Genomic DNA, 23,120 nt, shown 5'->3' with positions numbered 1-23,120 from the left:
AGAAACGAAAATGGAAATTGCCAACATTTGCTTATTTATCCGATATCAAGATTGGAAATCAATCCAGTGAGTGTGATCAGTATTCGATGCTGCTGTTGCTGCTTTCAGTCTGCAATTGATACACAATTAATTAAATCCCCCCAATTCACATGTTGTTTGCTTTGCACTGAAATGAAGAGGGTGGAGTAATGTAATAACAATATAACTTACATAATTTTGGGGTGGGATTCATCTAATGATTCCCGTCAGCAGAAGCCCTGATCTTGGGGAGGGATCGTTCCAAATGGCAAGTGAAATTGCTTGTGTAGATGGAACATTTTATGAAGAGAAAGGCAAAAGAAGCATCAATTATGTATCCTTTCACAAAGGGACTGAATCAGCCTTGTTTACCCTGGTTGATTAAATTTGTTGGGAAAAGGATGGAGAGACTGCAACCTTGCTCCTTTTCCTTGACCTCTCAGCAGCTTTCAGTACCACTGATCATCACAATATAGTTTTGGACATATAGCTCAGCCTAAATAACTGCAGCCTCAGATATCTGAAGACCATCTCCATCTGTATTGGCTTTCTTGGGCTTTTCAGGGGGCCTCTCTTGGTAGTTCTGCCATCCTAAGAAGTGTGGGAAATGGTGGTCCAGGAGAGGACTTTCTCTATGGCAGCCCTCAAATTGTGGAACTCCCCCTCCATAGAGGTGTGTCTGGCTTTCACTGTATACTGAATACTATTTCCCCTGGCCTTTGACAGCTAGATATTTTGTTCTGTGAGATCTACCTCTGTTGCTAAGCTTATACTGTTCTGTTCCATTTGGAAAAGTTTTACATGTTTTATAATTGGTGTGTGTGTATTCTATTGTTGTAACCTGCCCCATGACCTTATGTGAGAATTCTTATAATTAAGTAAACTAGAGAAGGGGCTATTTTTAAAGCTTAGGAAATGTTTATGAAAGAACATTGCCTGCTCTACAATTTAGAGCTCCACATTTTCAAGTTGAGACTCTGATTGATATCTGAAACAAATTAGGCATGATAGTACCACTGGCCCTCACCCACCAACATTTCACATTTCCACTGATGTTAAAACATCCATTGCACGTATCAGTTTGCTAGATAGCCAAATGCTCTCAAAAATAACCCTTGCTTATAAAATCCTTGATTGTGACATTCAGAAACAAATGCTTATTATTATTCTTTATCTTAGAGGGGAAAGACGCAGAACCAGTGGGGAAGCTGTCTGTGTGCACTGCTCATCTCTCTCGGTGAATAAAACATGACCTACATTACATAACTCTATTACACTACAAGAAAGATGTATTCAGTCCTGGTTACTATGGTGATGTGCATAATAGAAATACATACAGATGTGTGATGGAGACAGCAATGTAATTTCATACACTGCCAGATAAACCAAAGATAACAATATTATCAACTTGGGGTGTATTTTATAAAACTTGTTTTGGGGCATCTTAATCATATCACATATTCTGAATTCCTCCAGATGATAAGATCCCTTTCTGAATTCTCTGCATTAAAAAAAAAAAATCCCCCACAAAGAACTGAAGTGTATTTTGTCCTGTGCTTCCTATTGTCGCAACTGGAGAAAGGCAGCCAATTTCTGCATACCGTATTTTTTGCACCATAACACTCACTTTTTTCCTCCTAGAAAGTAAGGGGAAATGTCTGTGCGTGTTATGGAGCGAATGCCTGCGGGTGGCGGGGGGATCTGCTGCAGTCGTGAGCAGAGGATCCATGGTTCCCCTTCCTTTCCTCCTCCGTGGTTACAAAGCATGGATCCACATGGATCCTCAGGATTTTTGCATTGGGCTACTCCAAACTCACTGTCAGATCACATGTCTGTGGCCACAGCATGAACCACAAAAATCATATATCCACTATTTCGTTTCGAATATTTTTTTTCTTGTTTTCCTCCTCTAAAAACTACGTGCGTGTTATGGTCTGGTGCGTGTTATAGAGCGAAAAATACGGTATTTCCTTTAGCTGCAGGAAGTCAAACACAGTTCTGACCAGAACCACTACTGATTATGAATATTGTGGTCGATTATGGAAGTGATGCTAATAACAGTATTATCACTGGCTCAGACTAAAGTTCAATGTGAAGAAGAAATATGTTGGGTTTCGATTAGAGACTATGAGTACAATTCTGAGAAATGGCATTCACTTTTGCATGCAGCTCTCTTCATAAGTGTTTGCAGGGGCTGCTTTGATAGGCAGCAGGGTGAAGTCACCCATTGCAGGCAGCAGCATGAAGTCAGGAATTGGTGTCTGAAGATCACAGCAAGACCTTTTAATGGATTACGGTTCCATTTGCGCTCCACTTCAGGTTGCTACACATTTTGGACCGGAATTGAGAGTTTTCAGAGGAGAATAGGCATGTACTCACTCATGCCACAATATGTTTCTTTTCCAAGAATGCATTTATTTTGGGGGGAAGGGCAATGGAGATCAGTCAGTTTATGTTGAATAGGCCAATGGCCCAACTGTCCTCCAGCTGCCAACAGCTCGCCAAGGTGTCAGGAAGATGTCATTATCAGGAGATGCCCCAAAGGTATCCTGGGACCTTATGTATTCAAAGAATGTACTCAACTACTGAATGTTTTCCCACTTAATTCTGGGAAATCTCTGTAATATTTATTGTATGATGGATCATTCACACCAGTCACTACTTGATGCTGCAGCCATCAAGTGATAGAACTGTGGGGAAGAGTTATCTAAGATTTAGATATAAGACCATTAAGATGCCTGTTGATTTGGAGGGTGGAGAAATTAGAAGTGGTTGATAGTGTCCAAGATCTCCAAATAAGCTAGAAATAACTTTTATCTGAAGTCTGTTTCTTTTTTAAAGCTGTGGGGGAAAAGTGACACAACACCACAAAATCCTTTCTTTTCTGTTCTTACTCCAGGGAGATAATTATACATCATCTAAATTTGAGTGTTGCCAAAGACTGAAGTGGGGGGGGGGGTGACTGCAGTACTCAATGCCTTCTTACTGTGTTTCTACCTAGAGAGCATTTTTGTCAAGTTTTATGTAGAGACATCACCACAGCAATGATTTGGTGCTTTCAGAGCAGTAATTGTTTGTTGTCTTCATGCTGACCATGTTTGTCAAAATGCATTTGTATTTTGGGAGCTTTTATGCTGTCCAAACTGATGTAAAATCACAATGTTGTGCTCTGTCGTGACCAATTAAAAAACCCATAGACTCACTAGGGCTGTCAACTTAGCTTTAGTCAATTCATTGGCATAATTTAACTGGCTAATTGATTAATTAATCAGCTAAAGAAAACAAATGCTCTCCTTCACGCTACAGTACACTCAGAGAAAATATCACTGGGTGTGCAGGCGGGCCCACAACTGAGGTGTCTAGCCAGATGACCACAAGAACTGGGGAAGGATATAAAGTTAGGCTGTTAAACAATGAGATCACTGAGAAGCACTAAGGACCAGAGACAATCTGAGGGAAGATGTTCTGGCTGGCTGAGGTCTAAGGAATGCTTTAATTTGCCACAAGGGAGCTACCTTTCTTTCTCCCTATACTACACCTGTTTAGCAGAACTGAGGAGAGAACAAAGCGCTTTCCAGGTGTTCTTTTATAACAAGATTTCCTATTCTACATACCCAGCAATTTTCGTCCTCATGTGTCAGCATTTACTTAGCTCTTTTACATTTGAAAAAGGAGCACACTCAGTTCTCAAGGACTGAGGTAGGTGTCAAAAGACGTCAAGGCAAATATAAGTATATCATTACAAGTACAGCCCAATTAGAGGTAATCAAGGCTACCACCACACCTTTTTACTGATATAACTTCAAACTAGTCTGTCTTCAAGATGTAACAGATGTCTGCAAATCTCCAAAATGTGCCCGTTTTTTCAAATGCCCTAATAAGTTTTTTGAAGCAATAAACATTTAACTCAAAATGTCACTGTTTAAAGCTTGTTGGTATCTCATGATTGCTTGGGGTTTGGATGACTTTAAATCAGGTATATGAAACCAATAGCCCTTGGGACATACCGTATCTGACTCCCAGGGCCTCCCCATCCAGCTCTCTAGCTTCTTGTGGCCACCCATCCCTCTGCAGCACTTCCCTTCTCTGATCAGCGTTCTATCTGGAACTGTTGGAATCTGTCTGTGGCCACCTCATGTGGTGAATTGATGAACTACAGGAACCAACATGGGCAAAGAACCTCGAGGACTGACTTCTCCCACCCAGGCTCATCACTGGGTGGTTCTGGGCAGGAAGGAGTTTTCAGCTGAGCCTTGCATATGCTATGCCATGCTTCTTTATTCTCAGGTGTTCTTTTGCATGGTTCGTCCTCCAGCCCTGAACTGCTGTTTGGTTCTGACTCATTCCTCAATGCTGCCTCATGGTTTGTTCTTCAATCTGCCTTCTGTTGTGACCGCTGACCTGTTTCATGGCTTCTGGCATGGTCCTTAGTTCCTTACTTCCTCTGTGAACCAGCTAAAACATGCACTCCAGCACATGGGACTCATTACAGGGTCATAGCCTGATCTAAGGTGAGTCACAACTACAGCACTACCACCATACAAGTATATGGTTAAACATTAAGAAATGGGTCTCCAAATGCATGTGTGGTTAAAAGTGGGTCTTGGATCTGAAAAGGTTGAAGACTACTGCCCTAGAACATTTCTGAGATTCTGTGGTAGGTACACAGGTGTTCCCTGGCAAATGCCAGTGCAGAAAGTTCCTCATGTTGTGGTGGTTAGAATGTTGGACAAAGGATACAGGCCTCATGTCCAAATCCCCACTTGGCCTTGAAGGGCACTGAGTGACTGGCTAAAGTCAATATCTTCTCATCTACCACACAGGGGCATGGGGAGAAAGGGGATGAACCACGTATGCTGTCTTGGGCTTCTTGAAGGAAAGGTGGGATAAAAATGGAGTAAAGAGCTAAATACCGCTACATAGCAGCTGTTACTGTTGCCCTTGCTTGTCAGCTTTGAAAAACAGCATATCATATTGACAGTAATCTATCAGAAATTTAAATCCAGCATCACTGGTTGTTACACTCAGCTATCCCATATTCAGGCAACATTTGGAGAATATTCAAGCATTTGGAGAACTCTTAGTTAATATTTTACATCAGGCTTTGCAGGAGAATTTGTTTCAAGCAGTACGTGCCATGTGGACTTCTGGACTATCAACCAATTACAGAAATTGCAATAAGATGGTAGGGAAGAGGCTGTCTCAAGTATAGGGAGTCCAAGACATTTCATATCAAGAAGCCAAAGTAAAATGGAGCCTGTGTTTTCTATATCACTGTTTATGATTAAACCTTTCATTGCCAAGTGACCTGTAAAATATTACTTGATTAGACCTATGTTGTTCCCCTTCATCTTTTACCAGTCATATCTTTTTCCTTCTCATGAATTTTCATGAATGAAATCCACCAACTACACATAAAGTGGAAGCCTGAATATTTGGTGGAAAAGAATTACCGTATTTTTCGCTCTATAGGACGCACTTTTTCCCCTTCAAAAATGAAGGGGAAATGTGTGTGCGTCCTATGGAGTGAAGACGCCATAGCCCCGCGACCCTCTCCCGGCTGGAGAGGTGACGTGCGGCTCTGGCAGGAGCCTCCATAGCCGCGCGGCGCCTCTCCAGCCGGGAGAGCGCGTGCCGGGCTAAAGCAGCCCCCCGCGACCCTCTCCCGGCTGGAGAGGCGACGCGCGGCTATGGCAGGAGCCTCCATAGCCGCGCGTCGCCTCTCCAGCTGGGAGAGCGCGTGCAGGGCTAAAGCAGCCCCCCGCGACCCTCTCCCGGCTGGAGAAGTGACGTGTGACTATGGCAGCAGCCTCTCCGCTGCGCCTTTCCGCTGCTCCCTGACCTGCTCTTTGGGGCTGGTGGTGGGCTTCCCCCCGCCAGCCCCAAAGAGCAGGTCAAAAGGAACCTGAAGCCTGGAGAGCGAGAGGGGTCGGTGTGCACCAACCCCTCTCGCTCTCCAGGCTTCCAAGGTAGCCGTCTGAACGCACCTTAAAGGCACCTTGTTTTAGAGTGGGAAAACAAGAGGGGGAAAATTCTCCCCCTCTCTGCGCAGCACCTCCTGCCGCTTCGCTGAAGGGGCGCTGGGCAGAGAGCGGAAGAATTTTTTTTCCTTGTTCTCCCTCCTCTAAAACAAGGTGCGTCCTATTGTCCGGTGCGTCCTATGGTGCGAAAAATACGGTGCCATTCACTTAACAAGTGATTTGTGGCTTGAAGAGAGAAAGGGGGGGGGGAGAGATTGGAGGTTTTAGTAGAAGGCATGGTGAGAAATGAGTGGCATTTTGGTATCACACTTAATCATGCCAAGAATAGTATTTCATGCACAGTATTTCATGCACATTCATACATTAAGAGTGAATCACTATTTCCGCACCTTCGCCCAAACACATTCCCAGCAGCCCAATCACTATTTTGCTAAATTCAAAATCTGCACCGTCTTGGTCTCTGGGACGTATTATTAGTACTTGAGTTGTAAGCAACTGATGAATACTAGTTTTAAATATTTATTTAGAGACCGAGACCTGATTTGAAATTGACTGATAGTGCAGTTAAAGATCTGGTTCTGCATGCACTGGAACAATATATGCTAAGCTGGAGAGCGTCCATTAATCTCTTGGACCTAGTTCTGGCACTCAAAGTGATTAATCAAGCAGGACAGAAAGATATATAGCTGCATCAACTGCACTGGATGCCTATGTTGTAACTGGTAAATGGTGTTAAGTGTTAACAGAGCAAGAGAGACCACTGAATTCAATCAGAGTTCTAACATTATTGCTGGCTATAGGCAGCATTAAATAAGGTACGTGGAGATAATGTTTTACAGATATTCTGCAAATGGAAAAGTGCCCAGTTTGGTGTACTAAAAGGATTAGGAAGCTGACTCTCCAGATATGGTTAGAATCCAATTCCCTTTAACTCTAACAGCATAGCCAAAAGCCAAGGATGAGGGAAGCTTCAGTCCAACAACATTTGAAAGGCCGCAGGTTCCCATCCTTGGGATACTGCTGTATCCCAGGTGCCAAATACTGAAAAACCTAGCCTGGCTGTGTGCTATGAGAGATGGGGTCTGCAGCGTGGCATAACACCTTGTTCTGTGTTTGGACCCCTTCAGGCATATCATGTGTTATGGTGTATTGATAGCCTGCAATCTGAGCCAATGCTGCAAAATATTTGAAATAATACTTCAAGTAAATTTGCACCTCTGAAAATGTGCCCCTTCTGAAAACAGAAAAATTGTTTTCTGTGTCCTAAAGTGTGGATCTTTCCTCTTACACCTATTAGGCATTGTCGTCCACAGGTGGCAATCTTCCCTTCCCCTGATAAACCATAATCTCCAGATTCCTAGCTTTCATTAAAAAAAAACAACCCACAAATCTTAGCACTTATAAAACAAGAGATATGTGCCAAATGTGCAAGCATTTTACTCTCTGTTTGTGTGTGAGACAAACTGGCCTGCTCTTGATGTGTTTTCAGCCAACAAGTGAAGTCATGATGACTGACATTTAGGAAAGCAGATCTAGTCAATTAGACCAAGAGAGAGCTAGAGTGAACACAGATTGTGAAGAGAAGAAACTCCTTGGTTTGCTTTTTAAGCTTCTTATGTTCATCTTCCATACAGGAGAAGTCCCGTAGGAAACAGTTCAGGTATCCAGGAGTTTAGTGCGGCTGTGAACTTTCATGCCCTGGAGCCAGCAACAGTCATATATTTGAGACCAAGCTCTGCTCTTGGCCATTTTAAGGGGGAATCATGGTTTGTGCTAACACCCTGATTCCCAACCTCCTTTCGAAAAAATATCTTCCTACTATCTATACAAGTTATGGTGCAGTCACATGCAGAGTCAATGCAGCCTGAGATTCTGCATTTGCACAAAACTTGCCTTGGACAATATCATTCAACTTCATTTTAATAACTGTTGGCTTGGATCTTAAGATAAATTAAGGAATTTCATAGGAGGAAAGTTGCCATCCTTTGTCAGAATGATAAAGCATTCTATGGCCTTTTACGGTAAATGTATTTGTGGGAAGGGGGTGGTTGGTTTGTTTTTGTTTTTAGAATGTATTTTGTGTCTTCATTTTGTATTTTTATGTTGTGAATCACCCTGTGATCTTCAGATGATAAATACTCCTCCTCCTCATCACCATCTTGCTTCCACTCCGCAGCCACCACCAGTCCTTTAAAAGCATCTCTATCAGGTCAGGGTCCCTCCTGAACAATGTGAGAGTTTGCTGGAAAAGAAAAGACCCATCAAAATTGGCCTTGGAGCCTACAATAAGCTAACTTGATAAAGTTCATGAAGTTTCCCTCCCTTAAGTCCTCCCCACTCCAGCAGCCACATCTCACCCTACATTGTTAATGGACTCTTCCCTGACCTTTTGAGAATGACACGTGGCTTATAGTGATGAGGAGGATATCAGAAACTTTCCTTCTGTGAACTTCCTTAAGCCAGCTTTAGGATCTAAACTGTTGGGCAGACTGCATAATTACCTGCGACTCAATCCCACTGAACATAGATGAAACTTTTTGAGCTTGCACAGATAATCAGTTTCAGCACCCACTGCTGAAAACTAATTTCTAGACATTTTGTAAAAGCACACACTGCAGAACTTAATCTTAGGAGGTTAGTTGTATACTTCCGCTAGCCCTAATCTAGTCCCTAGAAAGGAGTAAAGTTTATTAAACTAGATTAAGCCTATGCAATGTACATTTCCTACCCCGGCTTTGTTATAAACTGGGGCTCAGTACCCTTAAATTGGTAACACTATTCACATCTTATATCAAGGTACAGTATAGTGAGACAAAAAGAAATATTTTCTTCCTTTGGAAGAAGGCATGCCATTTGGTGAGTGACATTTGGTAAGTGGCTCTTTTAGATCTCATTAAATATTCAGAGAAATGAACTTTTCTTTGAACTAGACAGTTAAATTTTGGCTGCTTCTGGAGACTGCATTCACCCATTAATAATTGTCCTTTTAATGGGACAAAAAGATTTTTATTACTTAGAACCATTTGATCATGAGAACAGAACACTCATATTTAAATGGCCACACAGTCTTTTGAGTATAGAAAAAAAAGTTCTTTGAATGTAACGAAAATTAATTGCCCCTGACATATGAAGCTTATGAGAAATTGCATTCTCTGTTGGATCCTGCCTTGAATTTCTAATATGACTATAGCAGCATCCTAATTTTAGTTGAACACTACACCAAAGGGGCAAGGTGCCAGTGAGCAAAGAAAGAGACAAATTACAAGAAATCTCAGCAGCATAATCTCAGGGATAAAATGTATACACTAGACCCCTGAACAAACACAGTTTGATCAGACAAAGCAGGTGTTATTGGAAAGCTGACTAAGATATTCAATTTACAGCCCACCTTTCCTCTCGAAGTAGACCAGGGCAGCAAACACATACATCCTAAAACAATTAAAAACATTCTAAAAACACTTTAAAACATTATCTTGTCTAATAATTTCTGAGTTGTCAGGAGCAGTGTCTTTTAGCCATCAAATGCCTCTGTAAACTCTCCAGGGAGTTAGTCCCCTTAAACTCTGTTGGATTTAATTTTAAACAGTTCCTCTAGGGGCACTGTACCTAGTAGACATGGTAATTGCATTGCTACAATTATCTTCACATCTGGCCAGAAGAAAATGCGATAAATATGTGCATACATAATTTTATTTGTATGCGGCAATCCACAGTTCAAACCATGCTCAAGGTGGCTTACAACATGAACAAATATATAACCGCAGCGTAGCAAAAGTGGCCATAAATAAATAAAGAAAACATTAAGGAATTCACAACCAAACTGAACACTTTCTGCATAAATCACAACAGGATCTAAAAGAAAGATAGACAAAAACAGCAACAACCCCACAAACAAACGCAAACCCTGTTCAGCAGCTCCAGTTTTTGTAGCTGGAGTCATTCAGGGCCCTGCTCTCCTAGGTCAGGTGGAAAAAAGCCTCCAAGGCAGGGGGCAGGTCTTCCAGGACTCACAGCCAAGATGGTCTCTTGGATAAAGGCTCTTGGATAAAACCTTGCCTTCTTAAGAAACTTCAGAATTGGTTTGTGGGGGTTTTTTGCTGAAAGTTACACTGTATCTTCTGTGTAGATGAGTGTTTTATTTCAAATAAAGGAAAGGAATGAATAAATTATGATGAATTATGAGGTTACAGTTCTGCAAGAGAGGAGATGAAAATTGCTAGGTATGCAGAATAGGGGTGTTGCTTTAGAAGACCTCATGGAAGGTACTCTATCATCTATCATCTATCTATCTATCTATCTATCTATCTATCTATCTATCTATATCTATCTATCATCTATCATCTACCTATCTATCATCATCAGCTATTTACTTTGTCGTTGCATGAGAAGTGTTTAACCTGGAAATTCTAAGCTCAATCTATACTGATGTTCCCAAAATAAAACTTCTGTTTTGTTATTAAGTGAACAAGAAAAATGGCACACAATAGACCAGTCAATACACTTACTGGGACGACCAGAATATTCTCGGTGGAAACCATGTAATATTCTCTGGAGCGATCCGCAGTGCAATGTGACTTTCACATCAGATTAGGTTACCTTAACAGTTTCTGATGTGCACACACCACACAAGAAAACTTAAGGGAAGCATCTATCCAGGCCTAGTGATATTTACAGTGCTTTTCCAGAGAAAGAAATGGAATTTGTGAATCCTGCTAAAATAAAGCAAAACCTACAGGTTGCTGTGAATCAATTTAAATCAAAATGTTCAACTAACCATGGAAAGGATCTATTATGTGCAAGCAGTTGCTCTAATAATTTGTTGGAAATAAATCCCAGCAATGCATTAAAGCAGAAAGTACTTATTTTACCATTTGCTGGTGTGATAGAAATACAGAAATATGTCTGTGTTAATATTAGATTTATCTTGCATGTTAAAGCAGCAAATGCTTCATGAAGCCAGAGGATTCTTCCTTCCCAAGAGGTCCCTGGTATTTATACTGAAAGAATAAGTATCCTTTTGATAGTGGTAGTGGTAGAGCCCGTGGAGTGTAGAGGTCAAGAGAGGTCAAGCTAGGACCTGAGAGGTTAAGGACTTGAATCCCCCATTCAGAGATGACTTGAATCCCCCATTCAGAGATGACCAAGCCCTATAAATTCCTCTCTGGGAAATTCAGAAACTATGATCTCACTATGCACCTTCAAGATAGTCTCAGTAATGTCCCTAGAAACAATAAGCTGTTGCCAACCTCCTCTGTCCTCTTTTGCTAGCAGATGAGTGAATTTGGATGTTGTGCAACAGAGGGATCCAATGCCAGAGTTGCACCAACAGGGAATTCAAAGTTACCAGAAACCTGCTTAAGAATTCTCTTGCCCGTCAACATTCTGCTGGCTCAAACTTTCAACTTTGGATACAGCCCTGTGCTATGTGATTTTAAACACTTTCTCCAAAGGACCACAGCACAATTTGCCTAGCATGTAGACGGTTCCAGGTTTAATCCCTGGTGTTTCCAGATGGGGCTGGGGAATGCTCCCACCTGAAACCCTGCAGAGCTCCTGCCAGGCAGAATAGAGATTCCTGCGCAAGCTGGACCAATGGTCTGCCTCAGCATAAGCCAGCTGCCTCATTTCCATGCCTCCCTCATTTGTTAGTGTCTGTTCAGAAACTATGACAAGAATCCCCAAGGTGATGTGTTGCATTCTACATGTCCCCTTGAGCATTTTAAGTCACCTTCATATTTCATTGTTTTCCTGAAAGCTGAGGGAGCTCTCCAGAGCCGTATTTGATATATGCAAGAAGCATCAGCTAGAAGGATATGCACATAAATGAGTTTTGCACAAGATGGTGGTGATGGTGAAGATGATGATGACAAAACATTGTTTTCATAATAAAATCCAGCAATTTCCAATGAGTTTGATGCAGAGGTGTCCCGAAGGGGAGAAAGGGCTGCCCCAACTTAGTGCAAGACGTTTGCATGATATAAATTCAGAACACAGCTTATGTTCTTTTGCACACCAGCTTGTACAAGGCCTTAAATTATCTGCTAGCACAAGGTCCACCATACAGTGGGAAAGATAAAATCTTGCACAAGTTCTTAGGATATGGACTTGTGAGAAGTCCGTGTTCTGCAAACACTGCTGCCATCTTTTGTACAACAATTTACAAAACAGCACCACCTCCAGAATTTCTCCCTCTTCTTTGCCTCTGGGCACAACTGAACTTAATAATGTTTGGGTGTCGGCCTGGGAAATTTTAAAGCCACCTGCTGCAAATTATTGCTTTATTATTTATTGAATTTTTATATTGCCCTTCATCTGATGATCATAGGGTGGTTTTCATTGTAAAAACACAAAAATTCATACCATAATAATAAACAAAAGCAATTCCCTCCCCACAGTTGGAAAGGCCATCAATTGTTTAATTACCGGTAGCCAAAGCTCTGGGAGGAGAGAAATGTTTTTGCCTGGTGCCTAAAGATATGTATTGAAGGTGACAAGTACGCCTCCCTGGGGAGAGCATTCCACAAACTGGGAGCCACAGAAAAGGCCCATTCCCATGTTGCCACCCTTCAGGCCTCTCATGAAGAAGGCACATGGAGAAGGGCCTCAGATGATGATCACAGAGTCCGGGTCGGTTAAAATGGGAAGAGGCAGTCCTTCAGTCGCCTTTATATGTAACGTCATCTCAGGTCACTCAGCTATTGAAAATCCTACTCGATTCACAATATCAAAACCCACAATTTTCAATTAAAAGTTTATCATAAGGAAATACTCAATGAGATTTACAGCACAATCTTGTAAATGTCAACTCAAAAATCAGCCCCATTCAGTTCAGTGAGGCTTATTCCCAGGTGAGTACCGGTAGATAGCTACAGCCTTTAAAGCAAAACCTGCTATACGTCTTCTGTGAAGCAAGTCCCATTGAGCTCCATGATGCTTACTCTCAGGAAAATGGGTGTAGGATTACAACCTGAATGTGTTTAAATGGCAACAATTTAAGCTGCAAGTTAAAAGTCCCCAAGTACTCATTATCTTAATAGACAATTACACTGTTAATTTCTTTTAAAGAAATTACAGTTTGAAAAAGTCCCTAACCACCAATTTACAAGGCAGACCTTTCAACTCAATAATTAAAGAATTTCAGTGTATATTGGTTAACTAGTCACCTCAGTAAAAAAATTAAAAATTAAATGGGACTTTGGTTCATTAAAATAATCAGAAACTGAATCAATGTTTTTTTTCCCATTTAGGGACAGTTTCTGTCATGCTTGTGAAGGTGTTATTGGAGGTGTTCAAGAAGAAGTGCAAAAATGGTGGCAGAGAGTTCAACAGTGGCTGATTTAGGTGCCCTTTTCTTGTGGAGGAGGCTGATGAGAGGATATGCCAGCACCATTTTGTGATCATGTCTGGGGTTTTTTAGGTGTTCAAGAGCTAGCAACCATATTCAGTTATGCCAAGCCCTCATGACTGGTTTCTTCCAGCACTTTCTTAAAAGATCAAACATGTTCACTAGCCTAAGAAGGCTGTTGACCCCTCTCCTACACTCTCTCAGACCACGACCATATCCCCAGTCAATGAACACCACACTAGACTGGGGGGAAGGAATCTTCCCTTGTGGTCAGTGGAAGAGAAAAAGAAGAAGAGAAAACAGCACTGGAGCTGCATCTCTTTGTCATTATGTTACATACCCATAGAGCTCTCATAGGGAACTCTGGTGAGGGATACAGGGAGAAAGGGCAGGAAATATCTCTGAAATATACAAAGAAATAAAGTACAATAGTAATTACAGTGTGTACACACTGTGTGTGCTTGGATACAGCTCTTTGCAAATTCATACGGTTAATATCTCTCTGTGCTCAAAGAAGAATTGGCTAATTATTTAAAATGCATAGTATGACTAGACATGAAATCCAACAGACATTATGAAGCTGCTAATCTGCACTCAAAACCATGACATGTTTTTCTTTTGTTTTCTCATTAGGCTGCTCTACAGCAGATGAGTCTAGACTCTAAAATACATTAATTGGACAATCTTGATTGTTTGAAGCCTGCTAGGTGCTGACATCTTGTTATTAGATTAAGGCTCACTTAATCAGCATGGGATGTGGGTGGCGCTGTGGGTTAAACCACAGAACCTAGGACTTGCCGATCAGAAGGTCGGCGGTTCGAATCCCCGCAACGGGTGAGCTCCCGTTGCTCAGTCCCTGCTCCTGCCAACCTAGCAGTTCGAAAGCACGTCAAAGTGCAAGTAAATAATTAGGTACTGTTCCAGCGGGAAGGTAAACGGCGTTTCTGTGCGCTGCTCTGGTTCGCTAGAAGCGACTTAGTCATGCTGGCCACATGACCCAGAAGCTGTATGCCGGCTCCCTCGGCCAATAAAGCGAGATGAGCGCCGCAACCCCAGAGTCATCTGCGACTGGACCTAACGGTCAGGGGTCCCTTTACCTTTACCTAATCTTAGTCTTTGCCTTTCTTCAGGAGGAAGAAAATCTGAGCTGCTGCATTATTTGACCTAGGGTAGATTCTGCTTCTTTTGGTACACTCAAACCCCTCCCCCCAAAAGAAACCCTGTTGAATAACCCCAAGGAACTCTTGAATATTTTCTCTTATCTTTGGATGAATTTGGTGGAATGGTTTCTCTGCCCCCTTCCATTTCTCCATCTACTAATAGGGTGGGGAACTCTGAGGGGCCATTTCTGCACAGTTTTATGAAGCTACCTAGAAGAGCACAGTTTGTTACATGTGTTCTTCCTTTTGTTGCCTATGGTTATTTTTTTGGTTATTTTTTTTATTTGAAAATTCCATGTCTTAAAAAAAATAATCCTTAGCTTTGCAGTGATTAACTGTGCAATTCAGTCATATCAATACCTCTAGCACAGCTGGGCAGCCAACCAGCAACACTTTGGGGGCCAATTTATAATTTACATGATGCCTATATACCCAAACCAAATATGTAGTATACTCCCAAATTATATAACCAGATAGCTAGTTTTTGTATTAGACATTACAAGGAGATTTCCCCATTGCAAAATGGAAATGCTAAATGTTAAGGCACAAATATACTTATCATTAATCATCAGACAAGTGATATGCACTTGAGGAATCTTTAAATAAGTGAAGAATATTACATGGAATTAGAATCTAGGGATGGGATTTACTTTTTTCCTGCTTATTAAATGAGGCTGGTTGGCTTGTTTACCCATAGAGATTTCATTTGACAATGGGACATGCTTTTGTTTATTAAAAAGATTAAAAAGAACCCTCTGTATTTTCAGAACAGAAGAGTAGAATTGAATGCAATGTTTTCATTTGACGAAGTCTTGTTTAATCATCAGCCACTTACGCAGGTTTCAAATGCAGGCAAACCTTGCTGGCCCTCAATTTCCTTCTGCTAAATGGGGCAGTCAGCTCGGACTACCCTGCCGAATTCACCTATTGGTCAGGTTCACGTGCATCCACTATTGATTTTGTATGGATATCTCCCGACCTTACCCCCAAAATATCCAGCTTTAAGGTGGCTACAAGATTGGAGAGTGATCACTTCCCTCTAGAAATTTCCTTGACTCTGGCTGACGAACTTGATAGGCACTCCTTTGTGCACCTATCAAATGATCATCTGGAGATAAGACCTACAGCCCTTAAATGGACCTCCAACTTGGCCCAGCAGTTGAACGAACTTCTCTGGTCTGATCAGCTCCAAATAAAAAGGGCTTCCCTTATGCAGGCGGATGAGCCTCTACCAATATATGACGATTTAGTAGAACTTCTAAAACCAACACTAGCTCGGTCCCCCACAAAGCATGGTAAACAGTTTTTCCACAAAAAATGGTTCGATGAGGAATGCAAAAACTTCAAGAATCATCTGTATAATGAATGGTTGGCATACAGAGCATCAAATGACCCCATGCCAAATAACCGCCTTATCACCCTCAGGAGAAGTTACAAAGCCCTACTAAAGGAAAAGAAGCTCGAGGCAGAAAGAAACAATTGGAACAACCTTTTGATAGCTGCAGAGAATAGAAATCCAGCCTCTTTTTGGCAGTTAATTTCCAGATACCTGGGTAGGTCGCTTGCAAGAATAGAACCCCACATCTCAGCGGACACTTGGGAAAGATACTTCGCCGATCTGTATGCAGCCCATGATGCCTGTGGAGATACGGTGGAGCCGGAAGCACTGCCCGATTGGGACCCAGTTACATGCCCTGAAGTTGAAACTCTCATAGATCGATTTAAAGCAGGCAAGGCCCCCGGTGATGACCTTATATCCATTGATGCCATCAAAGCAAATAAAGATTGGTGGATCCCACTTTTAGCAGCACTTTACACGCATATAAACAAAACAGCAAAATTTCCCTCAAGCTGGAGCTCTGCGTTGATTGTATTAATACATAAGAAAGGCCCACGTACAGAGCCGAGCAACTTTAGGCCAATCAGCTTGCTAAATGTCATTGGGAAGATTTACTCGGGGTACCTGCTAAACAAACTATCGAAATGGATGGAGGATGACAATATCATTGCCGATGAACAGGCGGGTTTTCGCCCTGGAAGATCTACCACAGACCAAATATTAACCTTGAATCACCTGGCGGAAAAGTATGCCGGCAAAGCCCCAAAGGTTCTTCATGTGGCTTTTATTGACCTTAAGCAGGCATTTGATCGAATCTCTAGAAAGCAGCTATGGACAAAACTGGCTGCTACAAAGATCGATCGTCGTCTCCTTCATCTGATTATCAGCCTCCATACAAACACCTTTCTGAGAATCAGGCTAGACAATAAAGGCCTAGTCTCCAACCCTGTTACCACCACTAGAGGGGTAAGACAGGGTTGTCTATTGGCCCCAGCATTGTTTAGCTTTTACATTAACTCACTGGTGACTCACATGGCCAATGATGCTTTCCACCCCCCCAAATTAGCAGGCCGATCTCTGAATGTTCTTCTGTATGCGGATGACGCCGCACTTCTTGCCAGATCCCCTATTGGACTGAGGAGAATGTTGCAAGCTCTACATGAATACTGTGATCAGCATGAGCTCCAACCCAACTATGCTAAGACCAAGATCATGGTCTTCTCTGCCCGACCGAGACTCCATCGATGGTCGATGAACGGGATCCCCCTAGAGCAGGTTAACTGCTTTAAATATCTGGGACAAGTAATACGGTCAAATAGGTCTTTTCTGGCCCATAGAGACTATATAACAACTAATGCATCTAAAGCAGCCACCCAGATTAGATCTCTATATGCTAAGAATCAGGCTCAATCAGTGAAGATAGCTTTGAGACTCTTTCAAATGAAAGTCCTCCCCCTTCTTTTGGTGGGCATCTCTTTAGGCTCCCGTAGGGATTTTTTGAAACTGGATTCTATCCAAACGCGATTCCTTAGAGCCATCCTTAGGATTCCCCCCTCGGTCGCGGGTGCGGTTATGAGATTAGAGGTTGGCTGGCAAGCTCTACGGTATGTGGCCTTGAAGACGAAGCTCTGGCTATGGCTCAAGCTTTGTTTTAAACCAGTGGGTATTGCCCCCTTGATATTGAGGGACGATTTCCAATCATCGTGGGAAAGGGAGGTCATTAACGAGGTTCAATCCTGCGGATTGTCTCACCTTTACTTTGAGTCTATGATGTACAATCAAGCTAGAGCTGTGATCTCCCGGAGACTGAGTGACATTGCCAGACAAGAGGACATAGCCCAGGTAAAACCAGGGATGTTCCTAGGGGACCAGATTTATCGGACCATACCAGCCCCCTACCTTGCAGAAATCCACTATGTGGAATACCGCAGACTTCTTACAGCTGCTAGACTAAATGTCCTTGACTCTGCAATATTGTGGGGAACATCCAGGGGAGTACCATACGCCCAGAGAACCTGTCATTGTGCCATGGGTGTGGTTGAGTCCACCAAACACATTCTCTTGACTTGCCCTTCTTATGCAGAGCTTAGACAAAATTTTATAGACCCACTCCTATGTCAATTTAGCTTCCTACCCGGAGAAAACCAGGTTTTACACTTGCTGAATAATGTCACTAGAGCTATACCTTCCTTGGTGGCCAAATTTCTTTTTTTAGCTTTTAAGCGTCACAAGACTATAATTGACTGTATTGATATGGGGCTATCTGTTTAGCCCATTTTAGTGTTGGCTAAGTTCTAAAATCTTCCTGGATGTTTTAACTGTGTATTGACAAATGTACTTTTTTCTGACTGACGGTCGAATAAAAGGTTGATGATGATGTTTAATCATCATTGTATTCAGGAGCTCTTGGTACAGCAAACTAAGTATGACATAACAGGCATCACTGAAACCTGGTGGGATAAGTCCCACGATTGGAATGTAATAATGGAGGGATACAATCTATTTCAGAGAAACAGACTAGAAAAGAAAGGAGGAGGAGTGGCGTTATATGTCAGGGATGTGTATACCTGTGAAGAGATCCAAGATTTAGAACCTCAAAGCCAAAGTGAGAGCATTTGGGTCAAAATTAAGGGAGAGAAGAATAACAGTGACCTCATTGTGGGAGTTTACTATAGATCCCCAAGCCAAACGGAGGACATAGATGATGCCTTCCTGGAACAGATGGCCAAGCATGCAAAAGGAAGGTAGATAGTAGTAATGGGGGACTTCAATTACCCGGATATTTGTTGGATGTCAAACTCAGCCAAGAGCATAAGGTCAAACAGATTCCTCACTGGCCTTGCAGACAACTTCATTGTCCAGAAAGTGGGAGAAGCAACAAGAGGAACAGCCATTTTAGATCTGGTCCTAACCAATGTTGATGACCTGGTTAGTGGGGTAGAAGTGGAAGGATCATTAGGCGTGAGTGATCATGCTCTTCTGAAGTTTACTATACAGCGGAAAGGAGCAGCCAAGCATACTAGGACTCAATTTCTCGACTTTAAGAAAGCCGACTTCATAAAACTTAGGGAAGTGCTGGGTGAGATCCCATGGACAGTAATACTAAAAGGAAAGGGAGTTCATGATGGCTGGGAGTTTGTTAAGAGGGAGATAGTAAAAGCACAACTTCAGGCAATACCAATGAGACGGAAACATGGAAGGTGCCTAAAGAAGCCAGGGTGGCTATCTAAAGAACTTTTAACTGAGTTAAGATTAAAAAAGGATGTGTACAAAAAATGGAAAAGGGGGGAAACCACCAAAGAGGAATTCAAACAAAAAGCCAGCATGTGTAGACACAAAGTCAGAAAAGCTAAAGCACAGAATGAACTCAGGCTTGCTAGAGAGGTTAAAAGCAACAAAAAAGGCTTTTATGGGTATGTTCGTAGCAAAAGGAAGAACAAAGAAACAGTGGGGACACTCAGAGGAGAAGATGGTGAAATGCAAACAGGGGACACAGAAAGGGCTGAACTCCTCAATGCCTTCTTTGCCTCAGTCTTCTCCAATAAAGAAAACAATGCCCGACCTGAAGAATTTGGAGCAAATGATTCAGCAGAGGAAACACAGCCCAGAATAACTAAGGAGATAGTACAAGAATACTTGGCTAGTCTAGATGTATTCAAGTCTCCAGGGCCAGATGAACTGCATCCAAGAGTATTAAAAGAATTGGCAGATGTGATTTCAGAACCACTGGCAGTCATCTTTGAGAATTCCTGGAGAACAGGTGAAGTCCCGGCAGACTGGAGGAGGGCAAATGTTGTCCCTATTTTCAAAAAGGGGAAAAGAGAGGACCCAAATAATTACTGCCCAGTCAGTCTGACATCAATACCAGGGAAGATTCTGGAGCAGATCATTAAGCAAACAGTCTGTGAGCACCTAGAAAGGAATGCTGTGATCACCAATAGTCAGCATGGATTTCTGAAAAAAAAAGTCATGTCAGACTAACCTGATCTCGTTTTTTGACAGAATTACAAGCCTGGTAGATGAAGGGAACGCAGTGGATGTAGCCTACCTTGATTTCAGCAAGGCATTTGACAAGGTGCCCCATGATATTCTTGTAAAGAAGCTGGTAAAATGCGGTCTTGACTATGCTACCACTCAGTGGATTTGTAACTGGCTGACTGACCGAACCCAAAGGGTGCTCATCAATGGTTCCTCTTCATCCTGGAGAAGAGTGACTAGTGGGGTGCCACAGGGTTCTGTCTTGGGCCCGGTCTTATTCAACATCTTTACCAACGACTTGGATGATGGACTCAAGGGCATCCTGATCAAATTTGCAGATGACACCAAACTGGGAGGGGTGACTAACACCCCAGAGGACAGGATCACACTTCAAAAAGACCTTGACAGATTAGAGAACTGGGCCAAAACAAACAAGATGAATTTTAACAGGGAGAAATGTAAAGTATTGCACTTGGGCAAAAAAAATGAGAGGCACAAATAAAAGATGGGTGACACCTGGCTTGAGAGCAGTACATGTGAAAAGGATCTAGGAGTCTTGGTTGACCACAAACTTGAAATGAGCCAACAGTGTGACGCGGCAGCTAAAAAAGCCAATGCAATTCTGGGCTGCATCAATAGGAGTATAGCATCTAGATCAAGGGAAGTAATAGTGCCACTGTATTCTGCTCTGGTCAGACCTCACCTGGAGTACTGTGTCCAGTTCTGGGCACCACAGTTCAAGAAGGACACTGACAAACTGGAACGTGTCCAGAGGAGGGCAACCAAAATGGTCAAAGGCCTGGAAATGATGCCTTATGAGGAACGGCTAAGGGAGCTGGGCATGTTTAGCCTGGAGAAGAGGAGGTTAAGGGGTGATATGATAGCCATGTTCAAATATATAAAAGGATGTCACATAGAGGAGGGAGAAAGGTTGTTTTCTGCTGCTCCAGAGAAGCGGACACGGAGCAATGGATCCAAACTACAAGAAAGAAGATTCCACCTAAACATTAGGAAGAACTTCCTGCCAGTAAGAGCTGTTCGACAGTGGAATTCGCTGCCAAGGAGTGTGTGGAGTCTCCTTCTTTGGAGGTCTTTAAGCAGAGGCTTGACAACCATATGTCAGGAGTGCTCTGATGGTGTTTCCTGCTTGGCAGGGGGTTGGACTCGATGGCCCTTGTGGTCTATTCCAACTCTATGATTCTATGATTCAGGAAGGTTACAGCATGCTGTGTGAAGGTTGTTTCTGTATCTACAATATGGGATTGTTAAAGGGAAGGCAGTGCTGAAGCAGTGACTGGGTCTTGAGAGTTTTCCCGCTTGAGCTTCCACTGTAGGGCTCTTGTGCAATAACTGAGAAGGATGTCAAAAGGTCCCTGCCTGTGATCACTGGGCATAAAGGCATAAATCAGCCTCACAGAGCAGGCATTTCTGTGCTGAAAAGAGGGTTTTTAAAGGTACCGTAGGTGGTCATTATTAAAAGAAGTAGCTTTGGGTCCAAGAAGCAGGTCTGTATGCAGTATGTTCAAGTGGTATAAAAACTGGTAAAAAACTGGTAAAATAGACAATTCTATGTCTGTCTACTCCATAGTAAGTCCCTTTGGGCTCAGTGGTGCCCCCCAAGCTTCCCCTCCCCTACAGAAAAGCAATCGAGTCTGTAAAACACTTTTTCTACCCTTGAGCAAGGGCTGCATGTAGTTCAGCTATCTCAAGGTTTCCCATGCAGTCATGATGGTGCTTCAGAAGGCTGCCTGTTATACAGCAGGTCAGCTTGTCCTAGTTGAACAAAACAATACTTTTCTACAAGGAGAGAGAGAGAAAATGAAAAACACACTACACTTTATATATAGAATTGAAGAACGGTACTTGAAATCAAGAACCAGAGCATCACACATCATGACTAAGCCTAATCTCTTTCCTAAACTAGTAGCATCATGCAGTACTTTGACAGTTACTATAGGTCTGCCCAGCAATGTCCCTGAAAAATCCACACAGCCTGATTCTGCTTGATTTCTTTCTCACATTGGTACCATCTTGCAGAATTTAGGGAGTTAGTGCTGTCAGAAATACTTTTTTAAAGTTTAGCCCACTTTGAACTTTGCAGTCCAATCATCTCACCTATGATTATGTTTTATTTTTGCACCCTTGAGCCAGCCTGTCTCACTTCTACAAACACATACAGACTTAAACAGTGCCAATTGAAAGTTCATTATGGTGAATTGGACAATACTTTGGAGACCTCATGTTGTTCATGATCATGCAGTGAGTGGAAGACCATGTTTAACCCTTAATATTTATCTACGTTTTGAAATGTTGTCTATGTTTTGTCCATGTTTGGATCCAATTGGATGCTATTTTGGATCAAGATGGTGCACTGATCTTAGCTTGTAAAGTAAACTTGTAAAGTAAACTTCATGACAAACCTACCCCTAGGAAAGGAGGTAACCAGGAATCCTTCTTACATTACCCTTTGTTTGAGGAGTCTGCTGTAATCATTTGATTATTACGTTTTTCATTCAAATTTTGTTTGTTTACAAGACAATGTGTTATACCATTCACAATACACTGCCTCATTGTAACTGGACAAGAAAATAAAATAAACCACTGCAACAATATGAATACATAAGTCTTTTGAAATTCTAATCAGCTAACACTAAGAAATGCATAAGTGAAATGGTTTTTAATCGTTTTTTGCCTTTAATGCGGCAACACTGCCTTTTTGTTATCTTATCTGTATATCCAATGCTGCATTTTCTCATTTCTCAGAACATTCTCTTCTTTATGAAATTGTTTTTGTAATGCAAAATATGCAGCATTAAAGACAAGTATCCACAATGCAGCATTTTACAATATAGCTAACACTAGAACTATATACCAGGAAGAACAAATTAACCATATCTAATGTCTGAGATTTTAAAGCTAATATCATCCCTTTAAGGCTAATAATCCATATTATACTTGACTATCTGGAGGTATCACTGGAAATAGTGCAGAATAATGCATTTTAGCTGAAGTAAAATGGCATCTCACTTCCACTGAGTCAGGTTCCTGTGGGATCAGGCCTTCAAGTGCTTGGTTAGAAGGTCCAGAAGCAATTAGCACAGTGCTGACCTTGACAGCACCTCATTCCCCTCCCTCCTAGTAAGCTGCAGCAACACAACTGACTGGAGGTCCCCCACCATAATACGGCTACTGGGCAGAAGTGGGTGCATAGCACAAGTCAGGTTAAAGTCAAGGTCTGGAAGCAAAGACTAGAGGTGGGTATATTGCCAAAGTCATGTAAATGGTCCAGTTTCAAGAGG

This window comes from Podarcis raffonei, chromosome 7 (genome assembly GCF_027172205.1).
Source record: "Podarcis raffonei isolate rPodRaf1 chromosome 7, rPodRaf1.pri, whole genome shotgun sequence".
NCBI classification, from domain to species: domain Eukaryota; kingdom Metazoa; phylum Chordata; class Lepidosauria; order Squamata; family Lacertidae; genus Podarcis; species Podarcis raffonei.
This window is presented reverse-complemented; position numbering follows the sequence as displayed.